This window comes from Mobula birostris, chromosome 30 (genome assembly GCF_030028105.1).
Source record: "Mobula birostris isolate sMobBir1 chromosome 30, sMobBir1.hap1, whole genome shotgun sequence".
NCBI lineage: Eukaryota > Metazoa > Chordata > Chondrichthyes > Myliobatiformes > Myliobatidae > Mobula > Mobula birostris.
In genome coordinates, this window is record NC_092399.1 from 20,278,840 (window position 1) to 20,300,873 (window position 22,034).

The window sequence follows — 22,034 nt, forward strand, 5'->3', positions numbered from 1 at the left end:
AGTGTAATGTTAACCATTATGAAGGGTCTCGGCCCGAAATGTCAACTGTACCTCTTTCTATAGATGCTGCCTGGCCTGCTGCGGTCACCAGCATTTTTTATGTGTGCTGCTTGAATTTCGCATTATGTCACCATGTTGCTTCTGTCAAACTGCTTAGGATAATGACATCTTATCCCTTCTACGTACATAAAGTCCATATTCCTCCATTCTCTGCATATTCATGTGCCTATCTGAGAGGATCGCCTCCACTACAACCCCTGGCAGTACATTCCAGGTACCCACAACCTTCTGTGTAAAAAGCTTGCACACCTCCTTTGAACATTCCCACTCTCATGTTAAATGCATGCTCTTCAGGATTAGACATTTGAACTCCAGGAAAAGGATACCAGCTGTCTACTCTGTATACACCTTTAATAATTTTATAAACTTCTATCAGGACTCACCTTAGCCTTTGCCACTTCAGAGAAAATAACCCTAGTTTATGCATCCCCCTCCCTAGAATACATTGCCTCTAATCGAGGCAGCATTCTAGTAAACCTTTTCTGCCCCCTCCCCATACACTCCAATCCTTCCTATAATGGTGTAACAAGAATTGGATGCAATAGCCAAGCTAGTGTTTTATAAAACTGTAACATTGCTTCCTGACTCTTGAAGTCAATAGCTTGAAGGGTAAAGGCAAGCAGGGCATATATCATCTTTACCACCTGCTCGACTTGTGCAGCCTCTTTCATAGAGTAAGAAACATAAATGCCCTCCTCTCTTACACACACACAAACACACACACACAATCGAGATAAGGGTAGGGATGAAGGAGAGATTAATAGTGTTGATGGCCTGTCCACAATGCTTTGATGAACTGCATTGCTCTGCAGATAGGGGAGACCAGTAGAGTGGTGCCCGAGCTGGACTGCACAGGGTGTTGTTCGCTTGACTCCAACAGACCAGGCATGAAAGAGAGTGAAACACCTTCCCTTCAGCCCCCAACCCCTCGACACCATCACTTCTGAGCCAACACTGCTAAGTGCTGCCTTGCTCTCTCCCCAATCATTACTGGAGACTGTTGACTGATGACTTTGATTCGCAGCAGGCACCACAAGAAAACACACTTATTGTGAAGTATAAAATGTTCTTAAAAACGCAGAGAGAACATGCATATGTAAATTAAGCTGCTTTCCCTTCCAGAAACGAATATACCTATGACATTTGCAAACTACTGCCATTATTAAAAAACCAAGATTACTCTTCTGAAATTTTTCTGTCTTGTTTCCATCTCAGCACAATATTTTGTTCACCTTGTAATGCAGGTCAGATTCCTTGATTCCATTAAGGTGAATAATAATGAAATCCCAACAGCTCCGCAATCTGCAAATGTTTAAAATATTTATTTGGCAAATTTGCGATTTCAGTTGTTAGCCAAACCGAGTTGGTTGCATTGACATGGAAAGTGCCCTGCAGTGCGCAGGTTGGAGCAATAAACATTTACAAATATTGGTTTTGGTTTATTATCGTCACATGTACCGAGATACAGTGAAAAGCTTGTCTTACATACTGTTTACACAGATCAAATCATTACACAGGGCTAGAACGAAGTAAAACAATAACAACACAGAATAGAAAGTTCAAAGTAAGTTTATTAGCAAAGTACATGCTGTATACGTCACCATATACCACCCTGTGATCCATTTTCTTGTGGGAATTCACTGTACGTACAAGAAATACAATAGAATCAAGGAAAGACCATACAAAACAAGACGGACAAACAACAAACGTGGAAAAGACAACAAATTGTGCAATTACAAAACGAATGAAAAAAAAAAATAATAAATACCAAGAACATAAGATGAAGAGTCCTTAAAAGTGAGTCAATAGGTTGTGAGAACAGTTCAGTGAATGGGTGCTGTCCTCTCTGGGTCAAGAGACTGATGTTTGAGGGGCAATATCTGTTCCAGAATCTGGTGGTGTAGGTCTTAAGGTTCCTTTACTTCCTTCCTGATGGCAGTAGTGAGAAGACAGCATAGCTTAGATGGTAGGGGTCCTTCTGACGGATACTGCTTTCCTGCAATGTGCTCAAAGGTAGGAAGAGATTTACCTCTGATGGATTGGGCTGTATCCACTACTTTTTGTAGGCTTTTCCAATCAAGGGCATTGGTATCTCCATACCAGTCTGTGATGCAACCAATCAGTATACTCTCCTCAACATCTATAGAATTTTGTCGAAGTTTCAGATGACATGTTGAATTTTCGCAAACATCTGAGAAAGCAGATGCACTGCTGTGCTTTCTTTGTAGTAGCATTTACCCGGGACAAATTCTCTGAAATGATAACACTGAGGATTACAAAGTTGTTGACCCTCTCCACTTCTGATCCCCCGATGAGGACTGGCTCATGGAACTCCAGTTAAAAATCAGCTCCTTGGTCTTGCTGACATTGAGTATGAGGTTCTGCTGTGGTACCACTCAGCCAGATTATCAGTCTCCCTCCGATATGTTGGTTCATCATGAACTTTGATTCATCCTATGACAGTGGTGTCATCAGCAAACTTAACTATGGCATTGGAGCTGTGCTTAGCCCCACAGTCATAAGTGGAAATCAGGTAGAGCAGGGGGGCAAGGACACAGCCTTGTGGTGCCCCTGTGCTGGCGGTGATTGTGGAGGTGATGCTGTTGCCAATCTGAGCTGACTGGGGTCTGCAAGTGAGGAAATCGATGACCAAGTTGCACAAGGAATCATGGAGGCCTAGATTTTAAGACCATAAGACATAGGGACAGAATTGCTTGGCCCATCCATTCTGCTCCGCCACTCCATCATGGCTGATCCAACATCCCTCTCAACCACATTCTCTTGTCTTCTTCTTGCAACTTTTGACATCCTGATTAATCAAGTGTCTATTCACCTCCACTTCAACCCAATTACTTGGCCTGCACAGCCATCTGTGGCAATGAATTCCACTCTCCAGCTAAAGAAAGTTTTCTTCATCGCTGTTATAAATGGACGTCTCTCAATTCTGAGGCTGTTCCCTTTGGTCCTAGACTCCCCCACTATAGAAACATCCTCTCCACATCCACTCTATCCAGACCTTTCAATATTTGATAGGTTTCCCCCTCATTCTTCTAAACTCCAGCAAGAGCAGGTCTAAAGCCATGAAACGCTCTTCATCTGTTAACTAGTTCATTCCTGGAATCATGTTTGTGAACCTTCTCTAATGGCAGCCCTCTTATTAGATAAGGAGCCCAAAACTGCTCACAGTATTCCAAGTGTGGGCTGACCAATGCCTTATAAATCCTAAGCATTACATCCTTGCTTTTATATTCTTATCCTCTAAAAATGAATGCTAATATTGCATTTGCCTTCCTTACTGCTGATTTAACCTGCAAGTTAACCTTCAGGGAATCCTGCACGAGGGTTCCCAATTCCCTCTGAACCTCATTTAAAAAAAATTTCTCCCATTTAGAAAATCATCCACGCCTTTATTCGTTGTGCCAAAGTGCATGATCATCATGCACTTTCCTCTATCGTATTCCATCTGCCATGCATTTTCTTACATCATATTTCACCTGCCTCTTCTTTGCTCATTCCTCCAATCTGCACAAGTCCTACTGCAGACACCCTGCTTCTTCAACACTGTCAGCTCTTCCACTTAACTTCGTATCATCTGCAAACTTGGCCACGAAGCCATCAATTCCTTCATCCAAATCATTGATGTATAACATGAAAAGAAGCATCCCAACACTGGCTCCAGTAGCACACTACTAGTCATCTGCAGCCAACCAGAATAGGCCCCTTTATTCCCACTCTTTGCCTCCTTCCAGTCAGGCAATCTCTTATCTCTGCTAGTACTTTTCTTGCAATACCATGGGCTCTTATTTTTTTAAGCAGCCTCATGTGCGGCACCTTGTCAATAGCCTTCTGAAAATCCAAATAAATAAGATCCACTGTCTCTCGTTTGTCTATCCTGTCTGTTACTTCTTCAAAGAATTCCAATAGATTTACCAGGCAAGATTTTAGAAAACCATGCTGATTTTGGCCTATTTTACAATGTGCCTCCAAGTCCCTCAGAACTTCATCCTTAATAATAGACTTCAACATCTTCCCAACCACTGAAGTCAGGCTAACTGGACTATAATTTCCTCTCTTCAGCTTCCCTCCCTTCTTAAAAGGAGTGAAGTGACATTTGCAATTTTTCAGTCCTCAGGAACAATTTTAGTATCTGATGATTCTTGAAAGATCATTACTAATGTCTCCACAACCTAGGTCACAGTATGAAGACTTTTCTTCTTCAGTTGCCATCAGTGGAAGATGTGACAAGCCATCAGCATTGCTGTGTTGTTTGGTAACCTTGAATTCTGTGTCATTAGCGTGGGCACCTAGGAAAAGTGCCCAACATTGTAGCTGGATAGCAGTCATCACAGGGATTTCCTTACCAGGACTGAAGATGGACACAAGGGGCTGGTGGTCTATCAACAGTAAACTTCTGTGTGTAGGAGTAGTGGTGGAACTTCTTTATTCTCTATACTAGACTAAAAGCCTCTTGGTCGATCTGTGCGTAGATGCGCTCTGCGCTCATCAGTGATCTTGAACCAAATGCAATCAGGTGTTCAGCTCTATCTTTCATAGTATGTGACAAAATGGCTTCAATGTCATAAGGGGATGCATTGCACACCATTCTGATGGCCAGGTATGGGTCATAATGGGTGAGTTCATTGGATGTTATTAGTCTCTTTGTTTCCTTGAATGCTCTTTCACATCTTCTGACCATTTCCACTTTGCTTCATCTGTATCAGTGTGTTCAATGGATGCAGCACTGTAGCAATGTTTGGGAGAAATTGGTGGTAGTAGTTTACTAGGCCCAAGTATGATCTGAGTTGTGAGACATTTTCCGGTTTGGGAGCCTGCAGCACTGTTTCAATCTTCTCTTGTGACTTACGTAAACACTGCTTGTCAATAACATGTCCACAATATGAGATTTCATTCTTGAAAAACTCACTTTTCTCTCTCTATGTGTGTAGACCATATTCACTCAGCCTGGTAGGCACTTTACCAAGGTTCTGGAAATGCTCTCCATCATTCTCTCCAGCCACAATGATGTCATCAAGGTAACATTGTATTCCTGGGATATCATGGAACACTTGGTCCATTGCTCCTTGTCAAATTGCTGGAGCTGATGAGACATCAAGGACAAGACAATTACACTGGAATAGCCCTCTGTGAGTGTTGATTGTGAGGAACTTCCTGCTTGACTCCATTTGCAGATAGGCTTGTAACAAGTCAATCTTTTCTCAACTATTGAAGTCCAAAAAGTGCTGGCATTCCACTTGTCAACCATAAAGCTCTAAATGCTGTACTTGGCCTCCATACATCACATTCACCACTAGTTTGCCTTTGCGAGGCACCTTTTTGCCAGTGTAGGTCTTTAGCATTGCTTGGGTTTTTTCCTGATGATAGTTTAGAAAACAGTCTACTGTAGTCAGCCTCTGAAATTATTGATGAAGCTGACATTGTATCCAGCTCCATTTTCAGATTTACACCAGACACATCTATTGTGATCCATATGATTTTGTGATCTTCTTCTGTAAAGTTATGCAATTCTAGACATGACAGCTCACCTTTTTTCAGACTCTGTGTTGTCAGTCTCTGTTTCACATTTTGTCACCTTATGCACTTGCTTAGTTTTGTGTTTGAACCTTTTCACTCTGAGTGGTTTTTCTCTTTGGTTGTGCTTCTTGTCTGAATTACACTTTCTCTCTATGTGACCTTGTCTGTGACACTTCCTGCAAACTTTTTCTTTGATCCAACAGTCATTTGCATCATGGGGTGATCTACCACATCAATAAAACTTTTGGTTTTCTGCATCATTCAGGGATATTTTGTGCATTTCACATTCTAAACTCTTTTTCTGTAGTTCTGCTGCATTCTTTGCTAAAGTCTCTAACAATATAGCAATGGTCGATGCCCATTCTAAGGTTAGGCCTCTTTCTACCAGTAGTCTCTTTTGAGTGTTTGACTATGCATGCCACATACAAGCCTATCCTTTAATGCATCAGAAAGTCCACCTTTAAAGTCACAGTATTGGGAGAATTTGTGTAGTTCTGCCAAGTATTCAGAAATGCTTTCATCCTTTGACTGGTTCCTTTTGTAAAAGTTAAATCTCTTAGCTATTACCGGTGCTTTAGGGCTCAAGTGATTTTGTAGAACTGTAATAATTTCGTTGAACGTCTTGCTTGCTGGCTTTTCAGGCTGAAAGGTTGATCCAAACCTTCAAGAAGTCCAATAAAGCAATGGACAAAGAGGATATTTCTCTACAGCACAAGGTGGATTATTTCCTTTTTGTGTATTGGAACTCTGTTCCTGCAATGACAAATCAAACACCTGCTATGCTGTTCATGAGCAGAATCTGAGATCTCGCATAGACCTCCTGAAACCAGATCTTTGGAGGGAAGTGCAGAATAAACAATTCAGCTAGTTGCCAAGTGAATCAGCAAGAGGATTCAAGGTTGGTTAGGAAGTTCTAGCACATGATTACCTAGAAGACAAGTGAATACATGGAAAGATACCTGCAAGAACTAGACCACTGATATACAGAGTGAATGCTGGAGATCAGACATGGAGACATCTGTGAACCGGATACTAGATACTCAGCCAAAGAACACACCTAGGTTGACTGCATTCAACAAGACAGACACGTTACAGCCAGCGGACTTACCTCTCATTGATGATCACGTCATTAGCAGCAATGTGACAGCTGCAACAGAGAAAGTTGTCCTTGACAAGTCTCCTGCCAAACCTAACGGTAATCCACAGGTCCAAATGTGCTATCCTGAAAGAAACAGAGCACCACCCAAAAGACTGAATCTCTTACATAGTGAAGTTGACTATGGACTATTATTGTGAAAGTATGTTAACTGGAATATGGTTGTTAAAGGAAAATGAAATGTTTTGATACATATACCATTTGTGTTACATTAGTTTAAAGGGGGAGGAAGTGTAATGTACTGTTCTATTTCTTGTAGAGCAATGACTCCCCTTAGCACTACGCATGGACTGATAACTTGCTTATGTGCATTGATCTATTGTCTATGCATGCACAATGATCTGCTCTCTCTCTCCTTGCAATGTGAATACACTAGTTAAAGCCACCTCTGCATGCTTGCTTTTATTTTCTTTGATATGTAGTTGTACAGACACAACACCTCTCAATCCTGCTGAAGAAGTGAAATCGAAAATCAATGCAAGATATTTTAGTTCAATCTCTCTCATCACTTCAGTTCGTTAAAGTCTGTTATAAGTGGGCCTCAAGAAAGGCAAAGGGTAATTTCTATTACTTGTGTAGTTAATGTAACAGTAGGCCATTCTGCCCTTAAAATCTGGACTGTCTTTCAGTCAGATTATGACTATACTACTTCACTTTACTGTCAAGTCTCCAAATCACATCATTGCCTCACTAACCAAATTCCATAGATCTTAGCCACAAAAATAATCAAAATAAGAACATTCACTCACTTATGAGGTAGATAATTCCAAAGACACACAAAATACAAGGAGTTTCTTCCCATCCCAGTCCTCGATTGTTAAATCCTTATGTTCACACTTTGCCCCTCTGTAGCTCTGGATTCTCTATGGAAAAGGAACCTCCAGTCCCTCTATGAATCCTGTTTGAGCTGATCAGAGGGCCCCTCATTCTTCTAACCTTCACTGAGTGCTGGTCTCCATTTTCCAGCTGCTCTTTGTAGGATAACCTCCTCCAAAAATATATCTCGTAAATTTATCGCTCACCTGACTCGAAAGCCACCAAGCCTTTGACCAAGAGCAAAGTTTCAAATTGCATGTGGTAATCCATAGGCAAATTCCCAAATGACCTTACTCTTGTAGTCCAAATACGCAATATTAAAATCTAACATGCCATTTAACCTTGCAAATCAATTATAGTGACTGCATATATATTTCCTGAGTTTCATGAGCCAGCATACTCCATTCTGCCCATAAATAAATATTTCCTTTAAGGTCATTAAGGCTGTCTCTTACAGTTTATCTGAATGTGTTCTCTCTAGGATTGTTCTGCTCAATCTAACAAATATCCTTATTTACCTTAAGCCTGAATAAAATAAGCAAATGCAAGTTCCAGTCATTTAAATTATAAACTCATTGAACAAGGCTGTGAACTGCTTACTTAACACGGAGCTCTGGGAGAAGATTGACATTATTTTTTGCTTCCAAATCTTCATAGATAGTAGAAGAAGAAACACAAACCTGGTGTAAGCACAGTTTCCCCCAAATTCCATTCTGTATAAAATATCCTCGGATTGTAACTGCAGTGCATTTTGTTGACAATGTGCCAGTGGCGTAGAAAGTAAATATGGATGGCAATAAAGCACACTGCTTTATGTTGGACTTTAGCAGGTATTCTGAATATTGCTGATAGTGCACACACCCAGGCAAATATACAACACTGAGCTTTCTGAGAAGGTAAATAAAATGATTAATAAAGGCAATTAGGTAGACATTTGGTATGATCTTTGACTAGGTCTCACAGGGTGTGCTTGTTCAGATGGTTAAGGCATTTAGGACCCCCATGAGCTGATTAATTGGATTCACAATTGGCTTTGTGATAGGTTGCAGAGGATAATGGTGGAGGGATGCTTTTCCAATTGGAAGTCTGTGACCAGCTGTGTAATGCAAGGATCAATGCTGGGACCTTTGTTAGTAAATTTGTGGATAGCGTGAAAATTGGTGGTGAGGAATGTTACCTAAAGCTACAGCAGGATATAAGCCATTTGGAAAGTTGGGTGGAATGTTTAGTCGGTGAACCCTAATCCCAACAAATGCAAAGTGACGTATTTTGAGAAGTCAAATAAAACTGTGATATACAGAGTAAATGACAGGGCACTGTGGAATGTTGAACAGAGGCACTTGAGTGTTTTTAAGTCCACAGTTCCCTGAAAATGACAAAGCTTATTGATAAGGTGATCAGGACATAGAATGTAAAGTTGGGATGTTATGTTGCTAGCCATAAAACTTAGCTGACTGTTTATTTGGAGTATGGCATGCAGGTCTGGCTACCCATGCTGTAGGAAAAGAGAGTGCAGAGGAGATTCATCGGGACATTGCCTAGATTGGATCACTTTAGCCATGGGAAGAGTTTGTATAAGATGAGTTTGTTTTCCCAGAGGTGAAGGAAGCTGAGGGACTACCTGATAGAAGTATCTGAAGTTATGAGAGACAAACATAGGGTAGATGGTCAGAATCTTTCTCTCATGGTGAAGCGCTGAAAAACAAGAGGGCATAGGTTAAAGGTGAGAGGAAGAGTTGTAAAGGGGAACTAAGGCGAATGTTTTCTCCCTGTGACCATGTGGGTTTCCTCTGGGAGCTCTGGTTTCCGCCCACGTTCCAAAAGTGTACAGTTTAGGACAATGAGCGTGCTATGTTGGCTCTGGAAGTGTGGCGACACTTACTGGGTGCACAGCAAAATCCTCACAGATTTGATTTGATGCATATCAATGTATGTTTTGATGTTTCAATGTACATGTGATAAATATCCTTCTTCCTTTCTTTCTTTTCTTATATATACAGGGAACAGTTGATATCTGGAATGCACTGCCAGAGGAGGTTGTGTAGTCAGATACACTTACTTTTAAGAGGCATTTAGGTATGCACTGGAATAATCAAAGACAAGAAGGATACATACCAAATGTGGGCCAGTGGGCTTAGGGTAGATGGGCAAATTGGTGAGCATTTAGTTGACTTTAAGGGGCCATAACCTTAACACGTTAGGAGGAAAGTAAAGGCGGGATGTCAGAGGAAGGCTTTTTACACAGAATGGTGGATGTGCGGAACGTGCTGCCGGGGATGATGGCAGAAGCAGATACATTAAGGACATTTAAGAGACTCTTAGATAGGGACATGGATGAATGAAAAATGGAGGGTTATCTGGAAGGGATGGGTTAGATCAGGTGTCCCCAACCTTTTTTGCACTGCAGACTGGTTTCATATTGACAATATTCTTGCGGACCGGCCCACCGGGGTGGGGGGGGGGGGAAGGGGTGGTTGGCAACGGACAAGAGTAGCAGTCAAATACGTTGCGTTTACCCAAAAAAGACTACAATGACCATGAAGCCTTGCGCGGGCACCAGTGCACATGCGTAACTTGCACATGCCGTTTTTTAACAAATCGTTTTTGGCGATTCTGTTCGCGCAGGGTGCGGTAGTTAATCACGACTGGAATATCGGTGGTAAGTGGCTAATACACTCAATTTTGTTTCTAAAAGGGTTCATCTAACGAATTTAATATTAAACACACAGCGCATATTTTCCTTGCATAAATGTAGTGATATGTCAATTATCAGGGGAGGGCAGGAGAGCTTGAAGTAAGCGTTGAATGAACTTCCTGTAGAAGTGGCAGAAGCAGGTTCGATATTATCATTTAAAGTTAAATTGGATAGGTATATGGACAGGAAAGGAAAGGAGGGTTATGGGCTGAGTGCAGGTCGGTGGGACGAGATGAGAGTAGCGTTCGACACAGACTAGAAGGGCAGAGATGGCCTGTTTCCGTGCTGTAATTGTTATATGGTTATATAAGTCAATAGCATCATAACATCTTAACTAACGTTTTGGATATTAAACACACAGCACATATTTTCCCCGTATGAACATATAAAATCATTGCAACACACCAATATCGCTGAATCAGTGGGAGCCCTGGGCTTGTTTCCCTGCAACTAGACGATCCTATCGAGGGGTGATGGGAGACAACAATACTCGAAGGGGGTTCCTTGTGTCCAGTCTATTCTGCAATTTAGTTTTTGTTACATTCATCGCAGAGATATGTTGGAAATGGAAGCAACGTTTTCAGTGCTTCTGTGGCTATCTCAGGATATTCACCCTTGACTTTGATCCGGAATGCTGACAGAGATGTTATGTCAAACATATTTTTCAGCCCGGCATCATTTGCAAATTCGAGGAGTTGATCTCCTTCCCGCACTGACATGGACGACGCGCGGGTAATGATCTCGCCTGCGTTCAAGCTCAGCAGTGCATGACAGGGAATGAGGAAAGGTGCAGCTGACTCATATCGCCAAATCATATCATTTCCTCGTGGCCCGGTAGCGCTTGCCTTGCGGCCCAGTACCGGTCCGTGGCCCGGTGGTTGGGGACCACTGGGTTAGATTGATCTTGGAGTAGGCAAAAAAAATGCCAGCACAACATCATGGGCTGAAGGGCCTGTACTGTGTGATACTATTCTATGCTCTATGGTAGTCCAAAGAGCCTGATTCCATGCAGTACAGCTCTATGTCTCTATGACAAGTGTAGGCAGAAGGAAGACTATTAACATAACATCACTGTAAATGGTTGGAAGAAATGCATGCAGGGAAGTATTTTTCATTACTATTGTTACAGCACGGTAATGAGTTGCTGTGATCTTTATCAGTCTGAATCAGGTCTTTAAACATGATATGAAAATATGACAAAGTCCAGGACAGAGAAATTTAAGTGTTCATGATAAGGGATGGCCCATTGCTTTCTGGGTGCTTTGCGCCATATCCTCATCCCATTATTATGCTCTTCTTGCCTTTGACCACATCATTCCACAGGTACTTCTAGTGCATAGTCAGAAAACAAAGTTCCCTCAGACATGATAGGAGAAGACAGGAGGGGGAGGGATGGAGCTAAGAGCTGGAAAGTTGATTGGCAAAAGTGATATGAGGCTGGAGAAGGGAGAGGATCATGGAACGGGAGGCCCAGGGAGAAAGAAAGGGTGAGGGAAGAAGCCCAGAGGATGGGCAAGGAGTGTAATGAGAGGGACAGAGGAAGAAAAAGGAGAGAGAGAGAGAGAGAGAGAGAGAGAGAGGAAATGAATAAATAAATAAATAACGGATGGAGGGCGAAGTGGAGGTAGGGCATTAATGGAAGTTTGAGAAGTCAATGTTCATGCCATCAGGCTGGAGGCTACCCAGACGGAATATAAGGTGTTGTTCCTCCAACCTGAGTGTGGCTTCATCTTTACAGTAGAGGAGGCCCTGGATAGACATATCAGAATGGGAATGGGACGTGGAATTAAAATGTGTGGCCACTGGGAGATCCTGCTTTCTCTGGTGACAGAGCGTAGGTGTTCAGCGAAATGGTCTTCCAGCCTACGTCGGGTCTCGCCAATATATAGAAGGCCTCACCAGGAGCACCAGACGCAGTATATCACCCCAGCTGATTCACAGGTGAAGTGTCGCCTCACCTGGAAGGACTGCCTGGGGCCCTGAATGGTGGTGAGGGAGGAAGTGTAAGGGCATGTGTAGCACTTGTTCCGCTTACAAGGGTAAGTGCTGGAGCCTTCCCTCCCCCTCCTGTCTTCTCCTATCATTTGGTATCTCCCTCTCCCCCTCCCACTTTCAAATCTCTTACAATCTCTTCTTTCAGTTAGTCCTGACGAAGGGTCTCGACCCGAAACGTCGACTGTACCTTTTCCTATAGATGCGGTCTGGCCTGCTGGGTTCACCAGCATTTTTTGTGTGTGTTGCTTGAAATTCCAGCATCTGCAGATTTCCTCGTGTTTGTGTCCCTCAGACATTCCCCTTTATCCCTATCCAGACAACTTCCTGTTGAGTGAAGCGTCACATTACTTGCTACAGACATTGATCCTGGGAACAGGTATGTCATACTTGTGCTGACAGCTTGCCCATAAAGATTGAATTGAGGCACATATCAGAAAATAGTTTACAATTTTTGCAAGTATTTTCAAGAGATCAATCTCCTGCCTAGTTTACTTTTTTGAATGAAAGCTGAACCTTCCCCACCTCTACGATTTTAAATTCATTCTGCACCTGCAATGTAAAATCTAAACAGAAATTTGCATAACATGACAGGAATAATTTCACATCTCCCTGTTTTCTAATTGCTGCTTTTAGAAGCTTTATTAGCAGTGAGAGGATCAGTTGCCATCTAAGTACGGTGGTATCGTGCAGTCAGATGTGACAGTCTGAAGCAGGACAACATTCATTAAAAATCTTTAAATAGGCTGGCAGACAACAACAATAAAGGGCGAGCATTATCGGCAAATATTAAAACTGTGGAAAGGAGAACACTAAATAGGAATTACACAAGCATTTTTGAAAAGAAAAAAATCTGAGCTCTGGCAATGCTGCAAATCACGTTACAGAGAACTGGATTAATTTGGGCTTAAACAATTATGTTTTGCAATTAGGAGATTCATGTACATGACCCAGTAAATAGAAGGCTCAGTTGAGACAAAGCTGTACCATCCATTGTCCTTTGATGCCCAACCTAGCACAGACATTTCCTCTCTAGTCCTTACCCGACTCACGTCTCTGCAACACAAAATATGCCGAATTTCTACATTTTCTCAACTTACGGCCTACTATTAATGCAAAATGTCAACTGGTTTTCACTTTACAGATGCTTTCTGACATGTTGCACATTTCCAGCACTTCAGTTTGTAAAGTTTAATCAATTAAGTTTATTTGACCTTTCAATTCATGTTCATCATCCTCGGACAGTTGCTTTTGATGGAATGGAAAAAATTGTGATAAACTCAACAAAGGTTGTATTTCAGAGAAAACTTTATCAGTTTGACATGAATATACTCAGCGGGTCAGGCAGTATCTATAGAGGGAAAATGGATGTTTTGGGTTGAGATCCTTCATCTGCAATGGAGGAGTAGTTTGGATGAAGAGTCTCGACCTGAAGCGTTGTATGTTCATTTCCCTCTGCAGATGCTACCTGATCTGTTGAATTCCTCAAATAGTTTGTTTCCACCTTCAGATTCCAGCATCTGCAGTCTCCGTGAATATACACTCTGCATCTTCCGAGTTTCCAATAACAATAGGTTATGACAACAAATATGAAGACCATAAAGTTACTTCCCAGCAGTTTTATGGCATTAAGTTGAAAGTTCAAACATACATAAGAGACAGCACTTGAGATCACAAGGTACGAATATTAGCAAAAACTTAAGACTGAACTTGAGTTATAGCTTTTTCAAGAGACACAGGATTGCAAAGCGTTACTTGCTCTGACACCAAATAAACATGTCAACTTTTTCAGACAAACATAGTTGAATATTACTCTGGGAAAAATATTGCATGTTGCACAATTTGGAATTGCTTTACTTTAGGTGCTAAGGCAAATAAAGATACAACAGAAAAAGTAAAAAGGTTTCTGACAGACTACAAGACACCCTGCTATGTGGGCAAAAGTACTTTGTAATTTACTCAAGTAAAGACAATTTTCTTCAGATAAAACTTGAATGAACAGGTTCTTAAAGTTTCTAGGTCCTTTTTAGTTTGTTGTACATAAACAAGAGAATCATTATTACAAATTAACCACAATAACAAGCGTATAGCTTTGGATATATTTGGAGGGCTGTGGGGGGGATGTGTCCTATGGGGGCAAAGCCACAGCAACCAGACCTCTGGTAGTGTGTCTGGCTCTAAGGCTTAGAAGGGAAGAGCAGAGGAGGCTGGTGGTGATAGAAGATTCAATAGTTAAGGGAATAGACAGGAGATTCTATGAACATGAAAGAGACACCTAGTTAGTATATTGGCTCCCAAATGCCTGGGTTAGGGAGGTCTTGGATCAGGTGCACAGCATTTCTAAAGAGGGAGGGTGAGCAGTCAGAAGTCGTGGTACATAAGGATATCAACAAAATAGCTAGGAAAAGGGACAAGGTCCTGAAGAGGGAATATAGGGAGCTAGGAAGGAAACTAAAAACCAGGACTTCAAGGGCAGTAATCTTTGGATTGCCGTCAGTGCTACACACCAGTGAGAGTAGGAATAGGATGACGATATGGCAGATGAAAATGAGGCTGAAGAATTGGTGCAGTGGGCAGGGTGTCAGATTTCTGGACCATTGAGATCCCTTTTGGGGGAGGTATGACTGTACAAAAATAACAGGTTACATCTGAACTTGAAAAGGAACAATATCCTTGCAGACAGATTTGTTTGAGATGCTGGGGAGGATCTAAACTAGTTTGGCAGGGTGATGTGAACCTATGTGATAGGTCAGATGATGGAATAGTTGACGTAAAGGTAGATGGAATGTGTAGACACCGTGAAAAAGGATATGCTGTGAATAGGGCGTAAATCAGTCAGATCGATTGAAAGGTATTTATTTTGATGTGGCAAGTATCAGGAATGAACTCAGATCATGAATCAGTACATGGAACTATGATGTTGTAGCCACTACAGAGACTTGGCCGTCACAAGAGCAGGATTGACTCACAGATGTCTGGGGTTTAGATGTTTCAAAGGGGACAGGGAGAGAGGTAAAAGAAGGGAGTAAGAGTGTCATTGCTAATGAGGAATAATATCACAGCTGCAAAAAGGGAGGACATTGTAGACAGATCAGTGTGAGTGAAAGTCATAAAAACAGGAAGGGAGACCCCCAATAGCGACAGGGACATTGAGGAGCAGATTAAAATACAGAAAGGTGCAAAAAAATAGCAGGGTTCTTGTCATGGGGGACTTCATCTTCCCTAATATTGATTGGCACCTGTTTAATGCAAGAGGATAGATGGGGCAGATTTTGGGATTCTGACACAATATAGGGACAGGTCAACTAGAGAAGAGGACATTATGGAACCAGTACTATGCAATCAACCTGGTCAAGTGACAGATCTCTTGGTGGGCAAGCATTTTGGAGAGAGTGACCAGAATTCCCTGGCCTTTAGCATAGCCTTCAACAACATGGTAAAATTAGGTGTGGGCTAATTTTGATGCTAACAAACAGTAGCTTGGGAGCAGATATTCTCAAGGAAACATACAATAGAAATGTGGAGGTTATTTAGGGAGCAATTGCATGAGGTTCTGTATAGGCTTGTCCCATTGAGGAAGGGAAAGAATGGTAGGGTGATAAGAGTTATGGAACGTCAAGTCAAGAGGAAGGATGGAGCACACTTAAGACTTAAGAAGCAAAGATTAGGCAGGGCTCTTGAGAGGTATAAGGTAGCCAGAAAGGAGATTAAAAAGAGACTTAGGAGAGGCAGAAGGGCTCATGAGATGGCCTTGGCGAGTAGGATTAAGGAAAACCCCAAGGTGTCCTTAAAAAAAAAACACAAAGACTAGAGTAAGAGTTGGACTGAAAATCAACAAGTACGTGAAGAAGTGGCTTGGAGTACGGAGCAGCCTCAATAATGTTGCAATCCACAATAGCCAGACAAAGCTTACCATCCCAGTGCAATCCCTCGTTGAGGAGGTCAAGGTAGCCAAGGTGAGATCATTCTTGATGCTTGGAGACTCAAAAGACCCTGTCATCAAGAACACCCAGCCGGATGTGAGATCAGGCAGGAAGTGGTCAGCCCGTGTAGCAGTTGATGAGGCAGAGTCTAGATTGAAGCACAAGGAGATGGTTGGGGCTATCCAGCTAGGCCGCCAGGGACTTGGATGGACAACCCACAAGTGGTGGTCACCTTCTACAAGTAAGGAGCGCCGTGAGCTTGTAACACAAGAAATACAAGAGGTAGAAGAGAAGAAGAGGTTAACTAAAACAGCTGGCCTGGCCAAGCAAGGGACTTGGACCCGGTGGGAAAGTGTTGAACGACGACATCTATCTTGGAATGTTCTGTGACAGATGGAACCACTCCGCATTTCTTTTCTATGCAAAGCAGCGTACAATCTGCTCCCAACACCTGCCAACCTCAGCACCTGGTATGAAGGTAAGAGAGACAGGTGTGCTGCTTGTGGCGAGAAGGGAACACTTCAACATATCTTGAGTGCGTGCAGAGTCAATCTTTCCAGCGGCATGTACACTTGGAGACATAGCAACGTTCTCAAAGTTGTAACAGAAGTGGTTGAGCGGAGAGTACTGCAGCACAACTTATCTCATGCCCCATGCTGCACAGAACATCGCATATCATTTTTGAAAGAAGGCTCCAAGTCAAGGGTGTACAGTGCAGGCTCACGATCAAGCATACTTTCTTCAGCCAATGATTGGTGTGTCAAGGCTGACCTGGACGGGAAAGGCAGTTTTCCGGAGCAAATAGCTTTCACAACATTGCATCCAGATATAATCGTATGGTCTGACACCAGTAGAGAAGTGGAAATTGGTGAACTCACAGTCCCCTGGGAAGACAACATCGATGAAGCCCATGAGCGCAAGTTAACCAAGTATGCAGAATTAATATCAGAGTGCAGAGACAGAGGGTGGAAGGTCTCATGCTATCCATTCGAAGTAGGCTGCCGTGGGTTTATTGCGTTCACTCTCCAGAAGTGGCTGCGTGACCTTGGCTTCACTAGAAGAGGGATCAAGTCAACCAGCAGGACTGTAGCTGAAGCAGCAGAAAAAGGATCAGCATGGGTGTGGACCAAGTATGTCCAGAGGGGAAGATAGTCAGACAGTGTATACATCTTTTGCAAACCCTTCAGTAGTTGCATAGACACCTGAAGTGCAGACTATCTGTTGGATGGAAGTGACCAACAACTCTGATAGAGGCAGATGCCAAGTTTTTAAGCTCACCAGTGGGAGGTGGTGCTTTAGCACTGCTGGCCCACCACCTCGAGGGAGTCTTGATCATAAGTGGGCCAAAACTCCTGAAGACAGGTGGCAGATCAACTGATGATCCCACTGGTGATAGCACAGGACAGTTAACATCTTAGTCCACGTGTATTTTGTAACTCTAACAGGATAAAACATATTCCTGGAGTTGGAAGAGGTAGGGGAGGTCCTTAATGAATGCTTTGCTTCAGTATTCACCTTTGAGAGGGAGCTTAATGAACGTGAGATCAGTGTAGAACAGGCTAATGTGCTGGGACATGCCAAATTTAAGAAAGAGGCAGTGTTTTGTAAAACATTCGGATAGGTAAGGCCCTGAGGCAAGATGGGATATATGTTGGGTAACTACAGGAAGCAATAGAAGAGATTGCTGTGCCTATGGTGATGATCATTGTGTCTTCGCAGGCCATAGGAGCAGTAAGTTAGAAGATGGACAAATTATAATTGTTTGTTCAAGAAAATTAATATGAAAAACCATGGAAATGATGGACCAGTGAGTCTTACATCAATAGTGGACAAGAGGTTCCTTAGAAAGAGAACTTTTGAGTATTTGGAGAAACAGTCTGATAAGGGGTAGTCAGCAAGTGTTTGAGGGGCAGGTCCTCATTCTCAAGCTGAATTGAATGCTTTGAGGATGTGAGAAAGCACGTTGAGGAAGATAGAGCAGTGGACGTGGTGTTTATGGATTTTAGTAAGGTGTTTGACAAGGTTCTCCAGGGTAGGCTCATTCAGAAAGTCAGGAGGCATGGGATCCAGTGAAACTTGGCCACACGGATTTGGAAATGGCCCACAGAAGGCAGAAGGCAGTTGTAGATGGAGTATATTCTGCCTGGAGGTTTGTGATTAGTGATGTTCTGCAAGAATCTGTTCAGGCATCTTTGCTCTTTGTGATTTTTATAATTGACTTATAGGCTGGAAATTGAATATCTAATATGGTGGTGCCAAAGCTACAAATCTCTCACTCAATGTCAGCATAATCAAGGAAGTGGAAAGGTAGGTTAGTAGTTTGCAGATGACATGAAGGTTGGTGGTGCTGTGGAGGGTGTAGAAGGATGATGTGCATTACAGTGGAGCATTCATAGGATGCAGAGCTGAGCTGAGAAGTGGTAGATGAAGCTCAATGTGGAAAAATATGAGGTGATACACCATGAAAGGTCAAACTTGAAGACAGAATACAAGGTTAATGACAGGATTCTTAGCAGTGTGGAGGATCAAAGAGATCTTGGGGTTCAGGTCCACAGATTTGTCAAAGTTTCCACGCAACTTGATAGGGTAAATACGAAGATGTATAGTGTGCTGGCCTTCATTGGTCAGAGGATTGAGTTCAAGAGCTACAAGGTAATATTTCAGCTCTATAAAACCCTGGTTAGACCACAATTGGAGTATTGTGTTCAGTTCTGGTCTCTTCTTTATCAGAAGAATGTGGAAACTTTAGAGAGGGCATAGAGAAGATTTGCCAGGATGCTACCTGGATTAGAGAACATGTCTTGTGAGGAAAGATTGAGCAAGCTAAGGCTCTTGTCTTTGGAGCAAAGGAGGATGAGAGGAGACTTGATAGAGGTGTATAAAATGATAAGAGACATAGAAAAGATTGACAGCAAGCGCCTTTTTCCCAGCGTGGCAATGGCTAATACAAGAGGACATACTTTTAAGGTGATTGGGGAAAGGTATAGGGGAGATATCATGGGTAGATTGGGGGAGTAGTAAGTGGATGAAATGCTCTGCCAAGGGTGGTAATAGAAGCAAATGCATTAGGAACTTTTAAGACACTCTTTGATAGGCACATGGGTAAAAGAAAAGCGGAATGCTCTGTGCGAAAGAATTTGATCTTGGAATAGGTTAAAAGGTTGGCATGCCATTGTGGGCTGAAGGACTAGCACTGTTCTGTGCAATTCTATTTTCTATATTCAGATATGAACAAGATAGCAAGATCCACAATCATGAAACACTTTGAGTGGCTGGTAACGGATCATATTAAATCCCACCTTCCAGCTGTATTGGACGCTTCCTCTTTTGCCTATCACTGATAACGCCATAGCCTCAACCCTCTACTCCGCTCTGTCCCAGTCAGTAAACGATGCTTCATACGCCAGGATGTTGTTCAGCAACTTCAGTTTAACACGATCATCCCTCAGAGGCTGGTGGTAAACTGTCCTTGTTGGGACTCAACACCCGGCTCTGTAACTGGATCTTGGGCTTCTTGACAGAAAGATCCCAGTCAGTCCTGAGTTGGCAGCAACACCTCAAGCTCCGTCACGCTGGGCACTGGTGCGCCCCCAGGGCTGTGTGCTCTCGCTCTGACTCAGGACTGCGCTGCCAGATCCAGCTCAAACCACATCAAGTCCGCTGATGATACAACAGTGGTTGGCCACATCAGCAAAAATGATGAGTCCTCTCGATGGTGTGAGGACAACAGCCTGAGTGTCAAAGTGGACAAGACAAAAGAGATGACTGTGCACCTTAGGAACGCACAAGCCAACCAGCCTCTATTGCACGTCAATGGCTCGGTCATGGAGAGAGTGAAGTGCACCAAGTTTTTTGGGGGAAACATAACAGATGATCTAACCAAGACCCGCGACAACTCATTATTCAGGAAGCATAGCAGCATTGAAATTTTCTGAGGAGATCGAGAGGTGCAAGTCTCCCTGCCCCCAGTCCAACAGCTTTCTCCAGGAGCACCATCGAGATCATCCTGCCCGGCAGCATCATTGTGTGGTATGGAAGCTGCGAGGCATTAAACTGCAAGACTCTACAGAGGATAGTGAAAACCACCGAGAAGGTCACCAGGGTCTCCCACAATCTTTTTACCTACTACCATCAGGAAGGAGGTACAGGAGCATGAACACCAGGACAGTCAGGCTGGATGACAACTGCTCCCCTCAGGCAGTGAGTCTAAAGAATACTCTGCCTCTATCGAGGTCTCATCACGAGGGCAGTGAGATATTCACTGTTTACGTGCTGTTACCGTTCACTGTTTACCCCTGCTGATCACTACATGCACTTGGAATTATATTTTATTAACTTGTTTGTGGTAATATTTTGCTTTATGTGCTGCATGTGATATATGTTTTGTAAATGCACCACGGTCCGGAGGAACCTTTCGTTTGATTGTATATACGCACAGTCAGATGACAATAAACTTAAACTTGATGGTCGCTCCAATCCAAAAGGCACTAATAAAATATTTACAACAGAACAAATACCACTGGAAAGATCAGCTACCTAGATGCTCCATGCAGCAATGACCTTTAACTACAAGTTGATTTTCTTCAATTTGTTATGTCTGCACTTAGAATACATGGATTTTATAACTACTTTTTGATAATGGACTCTTTCAGTAATTGTGCCAAATAGGCAATATTGGAACAGTCACTCATTAAACTGCTCTTTCATTGGGAAAAACTGCACAATAAAGAGCTTATGCAGTTTTAGCCTGTTTTACAGTTCAGCTATAAACTTTTCATTTGCCTCATTGTTTATGTTACATCCCTTTCTGCAAATATTCTTATCTGAGTAGGTTGTTCACTGCCAAGTAACAGTTCCATATATTGTTTCAACTTGATTTCCCTTTCATGAACAGCTAATGGGTAATTATAGAAATCCATGTAGTTTGTTAGCAGTGTGCATTGCCATGTGGATTGTTGGAAGTGTTTGTGGAATCAGAAAAAAGACAGTTCTTATTTAATTACAGGACATATGCACTGTTTCTTTGACTAAAAGAATTATAAAATTGCAGAAAAGAGAGTATGAAAGTAAACGGTCAAGTAATTAAGAAGTCAGCAAGAGCTCCTTCAGTTATATTATAAAGGAGAGTAATTAATGTCAAGGCAACACACCAAAATGCCCGAGGAACGCAGCGGATCAGGCAGCATCTATGGAAAAGGGTAATCAGTCGATGTTTCAGGCTGAGACCCTTCATCAGGACTGGAAACGAAGGGGGAAGGAGTCAGAGTAAGAAGGTGTGGGTGGGGAGGAAGAGGTACAAGGTGGCAGGTGATAGGTGAAAGCAGGAGCAAGGGAGGGGTGAAGTAAAGAGTTGGCAGGTTGATTGCAACAAAGCCATCAATTCCATCATCAAAATCATTGACATATAACGTAAAAAGAATCGGTCCCACCATAGACCTCTGTGGAACAGGACTAGTTACCAGAGGCCAACCAGAAAAGGCTCCATTTATTTCCACTTTTTGCCTCCTGCCAATCAGCCACTGCTTTATCCATGGTAGAACCTTTCCTGTAATACCATGAACTCGTAGCTTGTTAAGCAGCCTCATGTGTGGCACCTTCTGAAAATCGAAATGCACAACATCAACGGATTCTCCTGTGTCTATTCTGCTTGTTACTTCTTCAAAGAATTCCAACAAATTTATTAGGCACTATTTTCCCCTTGAGGAAACCGTGCTGACTATGGCCTATTTTATCATGAGTCTCCAAGTATCCTGAAGGCTCAATTCTGTTTCGGAATGCTTGTGATTGTTTCAGTAGTTTGCATGATTTGTATTTTTTTCTTTCTCATGCACATTGAGTGTTAAAATTTTATTTATTTATT